Source organism: Bombina bombina, chromosome 1, assembly GCF_027579735.1.
Source record: "Bombina bombina isolate aBomBom1 chromosome 1, aBomBom1.pri, whole genome shotgun sequence".
Classification (NCBI taxonomy): Eukaryota; Metazoa; Chordata; class Amphibia; order Anura; family Bombinatoridae; genus Bombina; species Bombina bombina.
Window position 1 is genome coordinate 647,322,194 of NC_069499.1, and position 15,599 is coordinate 647,337,792.

Genomic DNA, 15,599 nt, shown 5'->3' on the forward strand with positions numbered 1-15,599 from the left:
ACGTATCATGATGTAGCCTAAGCCCAGGTAAGTTTTGCCACTAATCATCTTCATTTTCAAAATCAACCTAACCTTCCTATCATTAAACTCATTTATTTGCTACTGTAATTACTTGATCATTCATTCAACCACCATAACATAACCAGTAATTAATAAAAAAACATTACTAATTCCTACAACTCCTTGATCCCATCATCATTCTACTCATCCAAACTCGTACCAAAACCTTAACCAAACTACTAAACCTAGTAACTATTACCTAAACATACATTAATTATTAACTGTGTGCTAAAGTAAAATGAATGTTGTGTGTGTGTGGAGGAGAGATTGTTGATGGTTGGGCATGTGAGAGTGTGTGTGTAAAAATGATGTAGTTTGCAATGTGGAGGAGTCGTAATTTAGGGGTTCATAATGTAGTTTAGTGCAACTGTGTTCTCTTGACAAACTCTTTACACAACCTAAAAGGTTTGTGCGGTAAATGCAATTGCATTTGCGCAATCGCATTTACTTTCAACTTGAAATACAAGTGCAAATTACAGCTCAACGCTGTCCATGTAAAATATGGAGAGTGTAATTTAGGATTTGATTGTAAAGAACACTGCAATCTTGAGATCACATTTACGCTCCTCACGCTAACGATAGCGATCCACTAGTAATTTGGCCCTAAATAGATTCAAGCTGATTTTCACATTAAACATTTTTGACTAAAGAAAAGAGATCAGGCTCCTTAAAAGACTAATCAGTGGAAACTACATCAGGAGATGTTGGCTTTGTATGTATTTTTGGCATTGAAACACAGAATTAATATAATATAATCAAAACACAACTAGATTTTGAATTTAGAAAATAGTGATCATGCAGCAAGCTAATCCTTAAATTTTTTCGAAATAGAAGGCTGTTTGTGTTTCTTTCAGTAAAATAAAAAATGGTGCAGACTGTAAAGCAGTCTCACCGTCTGATCAGAGAATAGATGGATTTGTTGTCTGTGCGTTCTTAATCCTTTATAGAATATGATAGGCAGACACATTGAATTGGTCTCTCAATTTTTCAAGATCCAAACTCCAACCGGGATCAAAAAGGAGATTACATTTTAGTTTCTATCCAGCAATCTCAAATACTTGCAACAGTTTATTTTTAAAACAAATTGTGACCGTCAGGTTTGGATTGCAGTGCTTCCTCATATCATGGTGCCATACATTTATCAAACTACTATTTCATCCAACAACCTAATTTGAAGGTGACAGATCTAGCTTTGATATATTTTTTTATTATAAAAGTCAAGTTTCAAGTGCTAAAGTTCTTATTGACAGTATTATACAATGGCTTACATTTGACACCATGGAGGAAAAAAGGAACAAGTAATCTATAGATGAAAGCAAAAAGCATTTTTATGTTATCTGAGAAGTTTCTCATTATATAAACATAGTAAAACTTCCATCTATGTGCCCCATTTATTAAAGGGTGACTGGACAAGGTTCCTGACTTATAAACCTGTCTGCCCACCCTCACTGTGAATAAGCAGTGGATGCTGCCCAAATGTACCATTGCACAAACAGTTGTTGTGCAATACAATGCTGCTTTCTGCTCTTGGGAGACAAATCACTAGAGAGCAGGGCCTGTCAATTACTCTGAATAAACACGTTCAGTGTTTTATGCCCATTCCCAAGAGTTGGAGAAAAGGGTAAGAAGCAGGGGTAGGATAACTGCTGCTTTTTACATTGGGAAAAGAAGGCTTGCATATGGGAACCTGACATAAAGAGCTTAAAAGCAGCATCTACAACTTTGCACATTTAGGAATAGAATATCAGTGGGGGAGTGTTTAAGCTATATTTTTGTGTGTCTCTACAATATTAAAACTGATGACTTCAGACAAAATCAATTTATTGGAAATAACATCTTATTATATCTATAGTAGGGAATTCTATTGAGCTTTCATGTAATTTCCTATTGACCCCTTTCTTTCTTAAGAATTTCATTATGACAAACAATTTGCAATGCTTTCCATTACCTATAGTAAATTGTACTTGGCTTTACCCTTTCCATTATTTATAATTAAATGTTCTTGGGGATCAGGATATACAGACACTAGTACAAAAGCCATGTTTAAAACATCTTGAGTCATGGAGTCCTATTTATCAAGTTCCGTATGGAGCTTGATGTCCCGTGTTTCTGGAGAGTCTTCAGGCTCGCCAGAAACACAAGTTATGAATGCTGTTCCATAACCTGTCCGCCTGCTCTGAGGTGACATCGCCGGAAATCAACCTGATCCAATATGATCGGGTTGTTTGACACCCCCTGCTAGCGGCCGATTGGCCGCAAATCTGCAGGGGGCGGTATTGCACCAGCAGTTCACCAGAACTGCTGGTGCAATGATAAATGCCGACAGCGTATGCTGTCTGCATTTATCGATGTGCAGCGGACATGATCCGCAATATCGGATCATGCCCGCTCACATCATGATAAATAGGCCTCAAGGAGAATAAGCAGTGTTATTTGAAAGTTTTTGTTTAATCTCATGGACACTATGTATAAAGACTCAAGAGTACCACTAGCAAATCTGATTACCAGGTGTGGATTATTTCTTTAGTAATAGATCCCAACAGTTTACTTATGCTCTATTATTTTTGCACAACGAATACACGAAGGGCCTTAGTGTCATTAATTAAAGTTGATTTCTAGTCCTTCCAATACAGATTTTTATTTGATGTTTCATTATACTAAATTTGTTCTGCAACATATTACTGAATAATGCAATGCCAAATGCAGTCTTAGATTTTTAATTAGGAAATGTTGCTACAAATACCTAATTTCTTTACAAATTTTCCATCTATTCCTGGTGAATGCTAACATTCTCTAGATGTTTATTATCTTTCCTTTCATTAGGTTTTGATGTTAAGACTGTAGCAAACATAAGATGCTGTATGCGAGACAAATTCACTAATACTATAAGGGTTACATGATACATTCTCAATTTAAACTAGGTTTATGAAATTCCAGTTAACAAATTTATTTGCAGTATTTATAATTTTCTTTATGTGTTTCATCTTTTGTTTTGATCTGTTACTGATGGTAAATCACTTTAGTCAATGGCTACTATATTAAGCCACAGAGAGAAACTGTGTGTTAAATCCTAGAGTAGCATTTAAAGTGAAAGTAAATCCTAGCGTTTTACAAACGCTAGGATTTACTATTGAAACAAATAAAGGGCACTTTAATTCATGAAGTATAAGATACTTCATGTAGAAAGCTCCTTGGGCTGCTGTAGGAGCTAAGAGCGGCGATCAATTGAATCAAATAAAGGAGCTTTCTACATGAAGTATCTTATACTTCATGAATGAAAGCGCCCTTTATTTGTTTCAATAGTCAATCCTAGCATTTGTAAAATGCTAGGATTTACTTTCACTTTAACAATGCTCTTTGCAGTAAAAAAAAAGGAGGGGTTTGAGTTTGCTTTTTTGGCATTATGTTTATGTTTAGGAGTTCTTTCTTTTATTATAATTGCAGAGGCTCACAAACCTTTCTGTACATGGTACTATGGACATTAGCCAAGAAAAGAAAATTGCCACCATTAAACATTTTTGACATATGTTTGTAAGCTTCGTGGGCATATAGGAGATTCATGCTTAAATATTATTTAACCTGCAGTGCCCTCCACTAATATTGGCACTCTTGCTAAACATGAGCAAAGAAGGCTGTGGAAAATTGTCTTTATTGCTTAACCATTTGATCCTTTGTTAAAAAAGTACACAAAAATAATGTTTAATAGATATCAAAGAATTGCAAACACAAAACAGGTTTAACCAAAATATAAAATGTGTTAAATATACGTGTGGCAAAATAATTGGCACCCTTTTAGTCAATACTTTGTGCTAACTCCCTTTGCCAAGATAACAGCTCTTAGTCTTCTCCTATAATACCTGAAGAGGTTGGAGAATACATGGCAAGGGATTTAAGACCATACCTCCATACAAAATCTCTTTTTTGAGGTCAATGCTGGTGGACTCTCCTCTTCAGTTCACCCCACAGGTTTTCTATAGGGTTCAAGTTAGGGGACTGGGATGGCCATGGCAGGACCTTTATTTCGTGATCAGTAAACCATTTTTGTGTTTATTTTTCTTGAAACCCTTCCAAACAACTTGTGATGATGTAGGTGACGTTGAATTGTTGTTTTGGAGACTTTCTGACCCCAACATGCAACTAACTTCTGCATTTCTTCAGCTGTGATCCTTGGAGATATTTCAGCCACTCAAACCATCCTCTTTACAGTGTTAAGATAATATAGACACATGCTCTCTTTCAGGTTGTTTCATAACATTTCTAGTTGAGTGGAACTTCTTAATTATTGCCCTGATGGTGGAAGTGGGCATTTGCAATGCTTTTGGTATTTTTTAAAAGCCACGTCCCAATTTGTATAGGTCAACAAACTTTTGCCACACATCACAGCTCTATTCCCTGGGCTTACCCATTGGGATAAATGACTAAGGCAATGTGGCATATGTGTTACCTCATATGTATACCCCTGTGAAACAGTGAGTCATGGTTGAACAATTTCCTGTTCATAGTCACCCAGGTGTACTAAAAAGTGAAAAATATATATGGAAATATACTTGAAATATATTTTTATCATATTTATTCTTAGTAGTGCCAATAATTGTGGGTTCTGGAGAGATTCTGTATGGAGGAAGGGTCTCAGATCCCTTGCCATATATTCTCCAATGTCATCAGGCATTATAGGAGAAGATATAGAGCTGTTATCTTGGCAAAGGGAAGTAGCACAAAGTATTGACTAAAAGGGTGCCAATAATTGTGCCACACATATATTTTTTTTTTGTGTGTGTAAAACCTGTGTTGTGTTTGCAATTGTTTTATATCCAAGAGCAGAGTATTTTCGTGTCTTTTTTCAACAAAAGGTTAAACAAAAAAGAAACATTTTCACAGCCTTCTTTGCTCATATTACCAAGGTGCCAATATTAGTGGAGGACACAGTATTTAATAAACCACTCAACAGTAAAATTAAGAAAATCCAATAAAAAGAAAAATATAGGTAGAAAATAAAGCTGATGACAAAAGTAAACTAGCATTGGTAAAAAAGTTTAATAAACCAAAAGTTGAAGGGACCCTCAAGTTAAAATGATATTTTTATGATTCAGATAGAGCATGCAAGTTTAAACAACTTTTTTAGTTTACTTCCATTAACAAACTGTGCAGGATTTTTATATTTACACTTTATAAGTCACCAGCTCCTACTGAGCATGTGCAAGAATTCACTGAATATAAGCATATCATTTGTAATTGGCGGATGGCTGTCACATGCTACAGGAGGAGTGGAAATATATACAACTTGTCAGAAAACAATCTACTACTTATTTGAAGCTCAGACTAAGTTATATTGCATTGTGTTTTTACAGTGCATTTGTTGACTATACACATCTACTGTATTTAATGGTCCTTTAATAATGCAGTAAGGATTTTATAAACAATGGAAAATTAAAGTTCTTTTTGCCCTTTTAACAACAAAATATTACATATGATTAATGTTACAAGGGTTACCATTACATTCTTCACATTAGTCCACATGCTCACTATTATCCTAGGAGAGTTACAGTATTTATATTTAATTAAGTTCGCCAGTACACTCTATTGCTGTTAATTATTTTGTAGGTAAACACAGGCATTGACAGAACAGAATCAACCTAACCCCAAAAAAGTAAGGGGACGGAGCGCTTGCACTGGGTGCAAAAAACTCTCACACTACCGTAGTTTAACTTCATTGGTTAGACTTAGCTTATTTCTTATTCTCCTCTCAAACACTCATAAATGGGGCAAAGCTTCGGTTATTATCCTCACTGTAGTGGGCAGAAACAGTTCCTGTATCTGAAATAGTAAGCACAGAAGCGCCACACAAAGGATTTGAGTGCAGAATACCAGTTAATACATATGATGCTTTAACTTAACAGCCAAAAACACACTCCCAATGGGGACCCCATTCAAAGAAGTGGTAGACATATACAGCAAAAAAAAAAATCACTGCAGAACTCAAGTTTAATAAGGGTACCGGCACCATGTGGATCCTTACTGTGTTAGGTTAGTCAGTCGGCAGCGTTTTCCTCCTCTGACCACCATGATAATCTGTGCAGATTTGCTCCTGGGATTCTGGAGGTCTATATACCTAGTTCAGCTAATTTGGGGAACCACTTGCTCAGCCCTATTCTTATTAACAAAGTCAATCACCATACATACAAGTAAAAAATAAAAACAATTGTAGCTCTAAATAAAATTATGTAATCACAATGGCGCCAGCAAAACTGTCAGACATCACATGCACTGAAACAGTTTAAGTCCATGGCCTGTAGATCATGTGTGGGGGGGGGGGGGGGGGGCTTCTGTGCTTACTATTTCAGATTCAAACACAGGCATTATTTTGATAACCCTGTAACAGAGTATTACCCAACAGTGCCAAGTTTAATATATGGCCACCTGTTACTAGATTACAGGTTAAAATGGAAACTAACGCCTGCACTATTTACAAGCAGAAGAAGAATTAAAATGTTCATTATTACTAATACCTTAATTACAATAAACCATATTAAGCCTAGTTTCAAATACAAATGTTTATCAAGAAGCATATATATATATATATATATATATATATATATTTAAAGGTATTTTGTTTAAGATATCATAAAAGTAGAGGAGACTATTGCTTTTCATCTTGAACTTCCAAAATCTACACAAATCCAGCATCTTACAATCTCATGTTTGGGGTGGATTTATCCAGATAAAGAACTAATAACAAAATTGATTGTTCACATAAAGCTACCACTTATACACTGTATGTACAGCCTTTATTTGTGGTAAGAATTGTTTTAATTGAAAGTGTGCTATTGTTGTCACTTTGTATATACTTATTGTGATTACATAGCATTGAAATAAAGAACACTTTTCCTTTTCTTTTTTAAATGTTGTAGTATTTTGAGGTTTGCATTTATATCTATGATTGTATTAAATGAAAAATGTGTAAGTACATTAGCATCATAACACAAGTTTAACTGGTCTATGGCTAAATTACTAGTGGAGTGCAATTTAGCAGTCCTTTTAAGCGTAAAACATAGAAACATAGAAACATAGATATTGACGGCAAATAAGATCCATAGGCCCAGCAAGTCTGCCCGACCTTACCTAACAGTATAAACTTATCTAGTTCGTAGGATAGCCTTATGCATGTCCCATGCATTTTTAAAGTCCCCCACAGTGTTTGTTGCTACTACCTCTTGAGGAAGTTTATTCCATAAATCAATCACTCTTTCTGTAAAGAAGTGCTTCCTCAAATTACTCCTGAATCTACTACCCTTTAGCTTGAGCTCATGACCCCTTGTTCTTGAATTTTCCATTTTATGTAAAATACCCACAGCCTCAGTTTTACTAAACCCTTTAATGTACTTGAAAGTTGCTATCATATCACCTCTTTCCCTTCTCTCCTCTAAGCTATACATATTTAGGTAATTGAGCCTATCCTGGTAAGTTTTATTTTTTAGACCATGCACCATTTTGGTAGCCCTCCTTTGCACAGATTCAAGTTTGTTAATATCCTTCTGAAGATATGGCCTCCAGAACTGCACACAATACTCAAGATGAGGCCTAACTAATGATCTATAAAGTGGCATAAGAACCTTACAATTTCTGCTGCAAATACCTCTACCAATACATCCAAGCATTCTGCTAGCCTTACTCGCTGCATTACTACATTGTTTACTAAGTTTTAAATCATCTGAAATAATAATTCCCAAGTCCTGTTCCTCATCTGTAACAGTCAGTAAAGTGTCATTGAGTCTGTAATTAACATTTGGATTTTTCTTCCCTAAATGCATTATTTTACACTTTGCTGTGTTAAACTTTAGATCCCAGTCGTTTGTCCAATCCTCCAATTTGTATCATCTGCAAAGAGACATACTTTCCCTTGTAGCCCTTTGCTGATATCACAGATAAATATGTTAAACAAAACAGGCCCCAGAACTGACCCCTGAGGAACACCACTAGTAACAGCCTCCTCTGCTGAATGAACACCATTTACTAAGACACTTTGTTTTCTGTCCTTAAGCCAGCATTCCACCCAGTTCACAATTTTTGAATCTAGACCAAGGAGATACAGTTTGTGAATTAGTTTATTGTGTAGGACGATGTCAAATGCTTTGCTGAAATCTAGATATGCTACATCAACTGCTCCACCCTTGTCTAATACTTTTGTTATATAATCAAAGAAGTCGATTAGATTAGTCTGCCATGATCTTCCTGAAGTAAAACCATGCTGATTTTGGTCCTCTAAATTGTTTGTCTTTATGTAAGTCTTAATTCTTTCTTTTAAGAGGTTTTCCATTAATTTCCCTACTACTGAAGTTAAACTAACTGGCCTGTAGTTGCCAGATTCTTCTCTACTGCCCTTTTTATGAAGAGGTATTACATTTGCTATTCTCCAATCATCTAGGACAGCTCCTGTTAATAGTGACTGATTAAACATATCAGTTAATGGGACAGTTAGCACTGATCGAAGTTATTTTAAAACCCTTGGATGAATATTATCAGGACCCACTGCCTTTTTAACATTTATTTTTGATAATGCTAACAAAACCTCATCCTCTGTAAAAAGATTACTGTTAAGCTTGTTTCTATTTTTTGTAGCATCCCTTAATGTAGACATTGTATCTTCACAATCTTTTGTGAAAACAGAACAGAAGTAATCATTGAGACAGTCTGCAATCTGCTTATCTCCTTTTATTATTCTACCATCAACTGATTTCAATTTTACTTTTCCTACCTTATTTTTTCTTCTTTCACTGATATATCTAAAAAATGTTTTGTCCCCATATTTTACTGACTGTGCTATCTTCTCTTCTGCATGAGCTTTAACCTTCCTAATTAACTGCTTAGTCTTTTTTTGTTGGAGTCTCCATATTTTCATATCATCATCTGCTTGTGTGTGTCTGTAATTTTTATAAGCTATCTTTTTTGTCTTTACAGCATGTGCTACTTCTTTGGAAAACCAAATTGTTTTCCGCTTTCTTTTACTTTTACAGACATGTCTAATACAGTGTGCGTTTGCATCTAAAATGGCACCTTTCACAAATTCCCACTGTTCTTGAACCCCTGTAATAAGAGTTTTCCCTTTTAAATAGTTTTTTAGGTATTCTCCCATTAATGACAAATCTGCCGTCCTAAAGTCTAAAACTTTTGTTTTAGTCTGGGTGGACAGTTCCTGCACAGGAATACTAAATCAAACAGATTGATGATCACTGGATCCTAAGTTCTCACCTACAGACACACCTGAAACTGTATCACTGTTTGTAAGTATTAGATCTTATATAGCTTCCTTATGAGTTGGTTCCTTGACTAATTGCTCAAGTTATTCCCCTAGTAGAGATTCAAGAATATACCTGCTACTAGCTGCTATGCTATAGGCTTTTTATGCGCGTTGGGTTGCGCTTGTATTACAAGTTGGAAAAAAAATGATTGCAAAAAATATTGCAACCATGTTAACTTCTTCTCAAATAGTTTTCAATGAGCTTGAAAAGTGCAAAAAAACTAACACCCATACTTGCAAGCTTAACCGACCTCATACATTTAAGAGCGCTAAATCCAACATGAAATATTACAATGTTCTTCACATAGCAGAATATGTTTTATTTATTCTTTGGTACATATTTCTATCGCTATTTGTAAATACCTACAGTATATATCTATCCCTATATATATATATATATATATATATATATATATATATATATATATATAGGTATAGATGTACATTTGTGTATTTTACATGAACAGTATCAGATATAAATTTAATAATAAAAAGTACATTATTTGCTATGTAAAGAACATAGGAATGTAAAATATGCATTTTGCGCATCGTTTCACAATTTCAAGTGTGTGTGTGTGTTTTTACGATAAAAAGGACATTATCCTGTAAGTGAAGAATATTGGAATGGGAAATATGTACAGTAATATACAATAAAACAAATTAATATTTAAATACATATGTACATACACTAACCATGAGTGAAAGAAAAGTTTTTGCGTTATCATTCATTATCTCTGAAAATTGCCAAGAAATCATAAATTCTGTCAGGGTATGTAAACTTATGAGCACAACTGTATATATATATATATATATATATATATATATATATATATATATATATATATATATATAAAAATAGTAAATTTCGGAAGGCACTCTCCATTATATAGCAAAACTTTTAATTAAGTAAACATTTTTGGGGTCACCCCCATCCTCAGACTTTTCAGTCACCCCGAAAACGTTTACTTAAATAAAAGTTTTGATATATAACGGAGAGTGCCTTCCGGAATTTACTATTTTATATGCTATTTTTTGAACCGCACAGCTGGTTTTGGATATGAGTGACTGCTGGATCAACCAATTATAAAAGCAAAAATGTTCAGATTTACCTTGCCGCTCACAGTGACACCCTTGGTGCGGTCCTCTGTTCAGCACCTGTAATATAGACGTGGGATTCGTCTCACCTCTCTTCCCATCATATACTTTCCACCTTAGAGCAGCCTGTTAACAAGGATTTTGAGGAAAATATCTCCACTCTTGTACCATCCGCAACTCACTCTCTCTGTACCTCTTGTTGGCGTCAGACGTCATCTATTCACATGACTCTCTCTCCGCCAATGGAGCAATCGGTGGCCTCGGTTTATCCGCTATAGGTGTACGAACTCCGTGCGGGGGTCACTGTTCCTGGCAGCTAACTGTAGGGACAGCCCCGGAGCCCCCTCAGGTCTTCCAGTGAAAGGTTGGTTCATCAAATCCGGACAGCATTCTCTGATGCTTTTAAATACAGATACAGTCCAAAATCCAGTATGACTAAAACTTTCTTTATTCCAAAAAATTATTATTAAAACATGGCTCACAAAGTGAAAATAAAAATAGGCACAAACTTTGGACAGACTAGTCTGACGTGTTTCGGCCCCAAGTGGCCTTATTCATAGACAATAATTGTCTCTAACACCTGAGAGGCTTTATACACCTCCTTACAATCTGATTGGTTGTCTCAACACGTGCCCATTTACCTGTCCCTAGAGTTAAAGGTATAGTTAACCCTACACATAAAAAGTTGTTATTTTCATATTATAGCTAATTGTCTGATAAGTGCTATGACCCCAAAATTCTTATAGCCTCTTTAACATCATAATTCATACAAATATATGTATATATATAAAAGGCTTATTTGTGTTAATAATGAGTGCTGGATCCTCTATATGAATATTCTATATATATATATATATATTTACATATACATATTTAGACATGTAAATGTATGCCTCTCAATGTTAAAGCCCTTTGTATGCCTTTTTCCCTAACACCCTATCTTTGGGCCCTTATAACTTTTAAATTCAATATTTTCACCAGTCAATGTTATTATGAGTGTAACTGTAGTTTTAAAATAATGTTTGATGTTTTGTGTGTAAGTTTTTAGTCTTGCATAACCAGAGCTATGAAGTTGCGATAACCTGACGCGCTTTAAATTCAATCGTGCTCAAGCGAACGTGTTTGCTTTCAACTTGTAATATGCACGCTACTTCCGACATACGCAAATAACCACAAAATACCGCTTATCGCTTGCAAGCAACAATTAGTGCAGCACTCGAAATATAGCATTTAAGGAGACATTTTTTTTTCTTTTACAAAACAGCTTAAAAATTAAGCTCAAGTGCAAAGATTTGTATAATAAAAAATAAATAAATTAATCTTTTTTAATATAATACACTTTTTTTGTTATTTGTTTAAAACCTTTATTGAAAAATACAATTTGGTAAAAATACAAGTGTTTTATCCTTATTTAAATATATTACAATACTAATATTAAACTGTTCTCACTGCCGTACAAAACCCAATAGTTACATCTTCAAATCTGTTATGTCATTTAATTCATTATTCTACTAAGGGTCTTGTAGTAATTGCAGCTTCCATACAGTGAAAGCTATTAATGTTGAGGAGTAATTTCTGCCTTAGCTGTTTCATGACATTCATCATAATGAAGCTGCTTCGCCCTTTAACCAACATATCCACACCTTCCGGCTAAAAAAATAAAGCACAGCTTTCTTCAACATTTGATTTGTTTAGCAAAAGAACAGTTATGCCTTCCAGTCTATTTCAGTCTCTTTGTAAATGATGCTACATCAACAAACATTTCAATTGAGTATTTCTAAAAAAATCCTTCTGTCCGAGTTAATGGACACTTTTTTATATTTTATAAAGGATCATACTGTGCACCCAGACATGCAGAGGAATCATACTGGAAATAATCTTTACTTGACAAACTGTGGTTATTGTTCTTTCTTTTTTTTTATATTAGTTCTGATACATAGTATACTTAATAAATTATAGCATTTTTTGGGTGTAAGTAAAAATACTTCTATAGAAATATTATATATAAATATGTATAAAAAAATATTTTAATATGACAAAAAATGTAACCTATGCATTGACACGTAATATTTTAATAATTAAAGCGATAGACATAATTTTTATGTCCGTAGAAACCACATTATTACTGTAATAAGTATTGTGAAAAGCCTAATGTCATGAATAGCACTAAATATACCAAAATGTATTTTTTTTTATCTCAGAGGCGATATATTACAAGCTCCGTTATATTTTATGAAACAGATTTATCAAAGTCAGTACTATAGAACAATATAATTTTAACAATAATTTTCATAGTAAGATAAAATGAAATATATATTTGTCATTGTATTAAAACATAGATGTTGGATACATCATTTTCATTGTGTATTATAAAAAAATCCAGAAGAAAAACTAATTTATATATATATATATATATATATATATATATATATATAGGTATATATATTTAAAAATCCTTTAAATTAAATACAAGCAGTGTATTGGGGAAGCAACAGAATTTAATTTATCTAGGTTATTTTGTTGTCCTATTAAGCTCTAAAGCTTCACATACACAGCAGCCCCTGCTGATAGTGCAAACGAGTGGCGATGTCGGCGGAGTTTTGCAAAGCCACAATCCCTATTATTTGCAGGGGGATGCACTGCCACTTACCGGCACTTTTTTTAAATATATCGACAGACTCCACACCTGGCGGTGGCGAACCCAAGCAGGCAGTTTCTCATTGGTCTGACGATGTTTCGAATATCGGGACCCTAGTCTTATTGTGTTCATTTGCTTAAACTCTGGGTAAAGTCATTGCATGTATGTGCAAAGCAAAATAGCTCAACATAAATACAAATATGCTATTTATTTTCCACATATTTTCTTTCTTTCCTTTTCTTTTCTTCTGTTTTTATTATTTTCTCACACTTTCCTCATTATCTAAAAGAAGAGAAAAACATTATTATAAGAATGACAATAAATCACTGACATATTTTCATTATCTTTCATATTTTTACAGCTACACAGAGCAAACTGTTTTCTCCAAGACTTGTACAAAAATATTTCCAATATATACTGAGTAAAATGCACAACATAATGAAAAACACAGTTCAATTGAATTACAACAACAGGGCACTCTCTTGTGTGTGTTTTACACACTAATATTTCCTTAGAGACAGCCATTTACTACAGAAACATCACTGCTTGTATGAATCAGCTTAGCAAATAGACAACTGTCATCGTCTAGTTATAAATGATCCAAAGGGTCACATGTTTAGTCCCATTTCACAGTTCTCTAGTAAACTATACTATGGGGCATATTTATCAAAGTGCGAGCAGACATGATACAATGTAGCGTATAATGTCCGCTGCACATTGATAAATGCTGACAGCATACGCTGTCGGCATTTATCATTGCACAAGCAGTTCACTAGAACTGCTTGTGCAATACTGTCTCCTGCAGATTTGCGGCCAATAGGCCGCTAGCAAGGGGTGTCAATCAACCCGATTATATTCAATAGGGTTGATTTCTGTCCGCAGCCTCAGAGCAGGCAGACAAGTTATGTAGCAGCTCCATTCAGAGCTTGATAATTCGGCCCCTAAGACTCTTTCTCTCCTGAAGCTTTTTTTTCTGCAAAAAACATAAATAAATAAACTGCATGCAATATTTGTTTTAATAAAAAAAAAGTGTTTTGTCAATACTGAAATAAATATGACTGTGGCCTAGTTTCCATTTATCTGGTAAATGTTGGAAGCTGGTGATAAAAAAACATTTATCTCCATTAAAGTTTCCAAACTTTACTACCTCAATGGAAACTAGGCCTTTGTTAGCAACAGTTTTAGGGTGTGCTGGAGGTACCAAGCAGCTGGAAACATTGTAGCACCCATGCCTTAAATATGCCCAAATTCATAACTGGCAGAGGTTACTGGGAGGTAAAGTTTGATTTTAAAATATTAAAGGGACAGTCTACTCCAGAATTGTTATTGTTTAAAAAGATAGATAATCCCTTTATTAACTATTCCCCAATTTTGCATACCCATCACGGTTAAATTAATGTACTTTTAGCTCTGTGATTACCTTGTATCTTAGCCCCTGCAGACTGCCCCAGTTCTTTTTAGCCAATCAGTGCTGACTCCTAGGTAACTCTGTATGCGTGAGCACAATGTTATCTATTATGGCAAACATGAATTGCATATGAGCCTACATAGGTTTAGCTTTTTAACAAAGAATAACAAAGAACAAATACAATTTAATGATGGGAATAAATTGGAAAGTTGTTTAAAATAACATGCCCTATCTGAATCATGAAAGCCTAATTTTGACTAGACTGTCCCTTTAATAGACCCACAAATATCACATTTTGTATGTAATATACCTTATGGTCCTGTGTTAAGCAAAAACTATTTTTAAGGTTTAGAATAAACAATAGTTAACATTAATAATTTAAAACATAGCTTAATGTACAGAAAAACACAAAGCAAAGAAGTTACCTCAATGGTCCCATGTAACACACATACAAAGCAGTATTTCTTAGCTGCTAGTAACATAAATAGCAGTACATGCACAGTGTCACTACTTTCTTGGACATAGTTGTGATGCACAGAGGAATATGACGTTTTTATAATATAGCTGCCACTCAGGGAACATTAACAAAAAACTGTAAGTTTCAAGTTTTTTTATATAAATTTTGCTAGACAGCCTGCAAAAATACTGGACTATGTAAATAAATTCTGGACACTTTGCAAACTTACAGGTAGATTACAAGTTATGGGCGCAACAGGGTGCGAAACGAACGCAACAAAAGTTATTTCACAATCCATTGCGCTGCCATTAGTTTTCGAACTGCCGCCTTGCGCCTGCATTATGGTTGCGTTGAGCTCCATACCACACAAACACAAAATACAAGCACTGTTTTGACGTGCTCGTGCATGCTTTCCCCATAGATATCAATGGGGAGAGCGGGCTAGAAAAAAACCTGTGATCGCGGAATAAAAAGCTCTGTAACGCAGCCCCATTGAACACCCTAACATAAACCCCACATCCAAACACCCCTAATCTGCAGCCCCCAACATCACCGCCACCTACATAATGTTATTAACCCCTAATATGCTGCTCCCGACATCGCCGCCACCGAAATAAATCTATTAACTCCTTATCTGCCGCTCCCG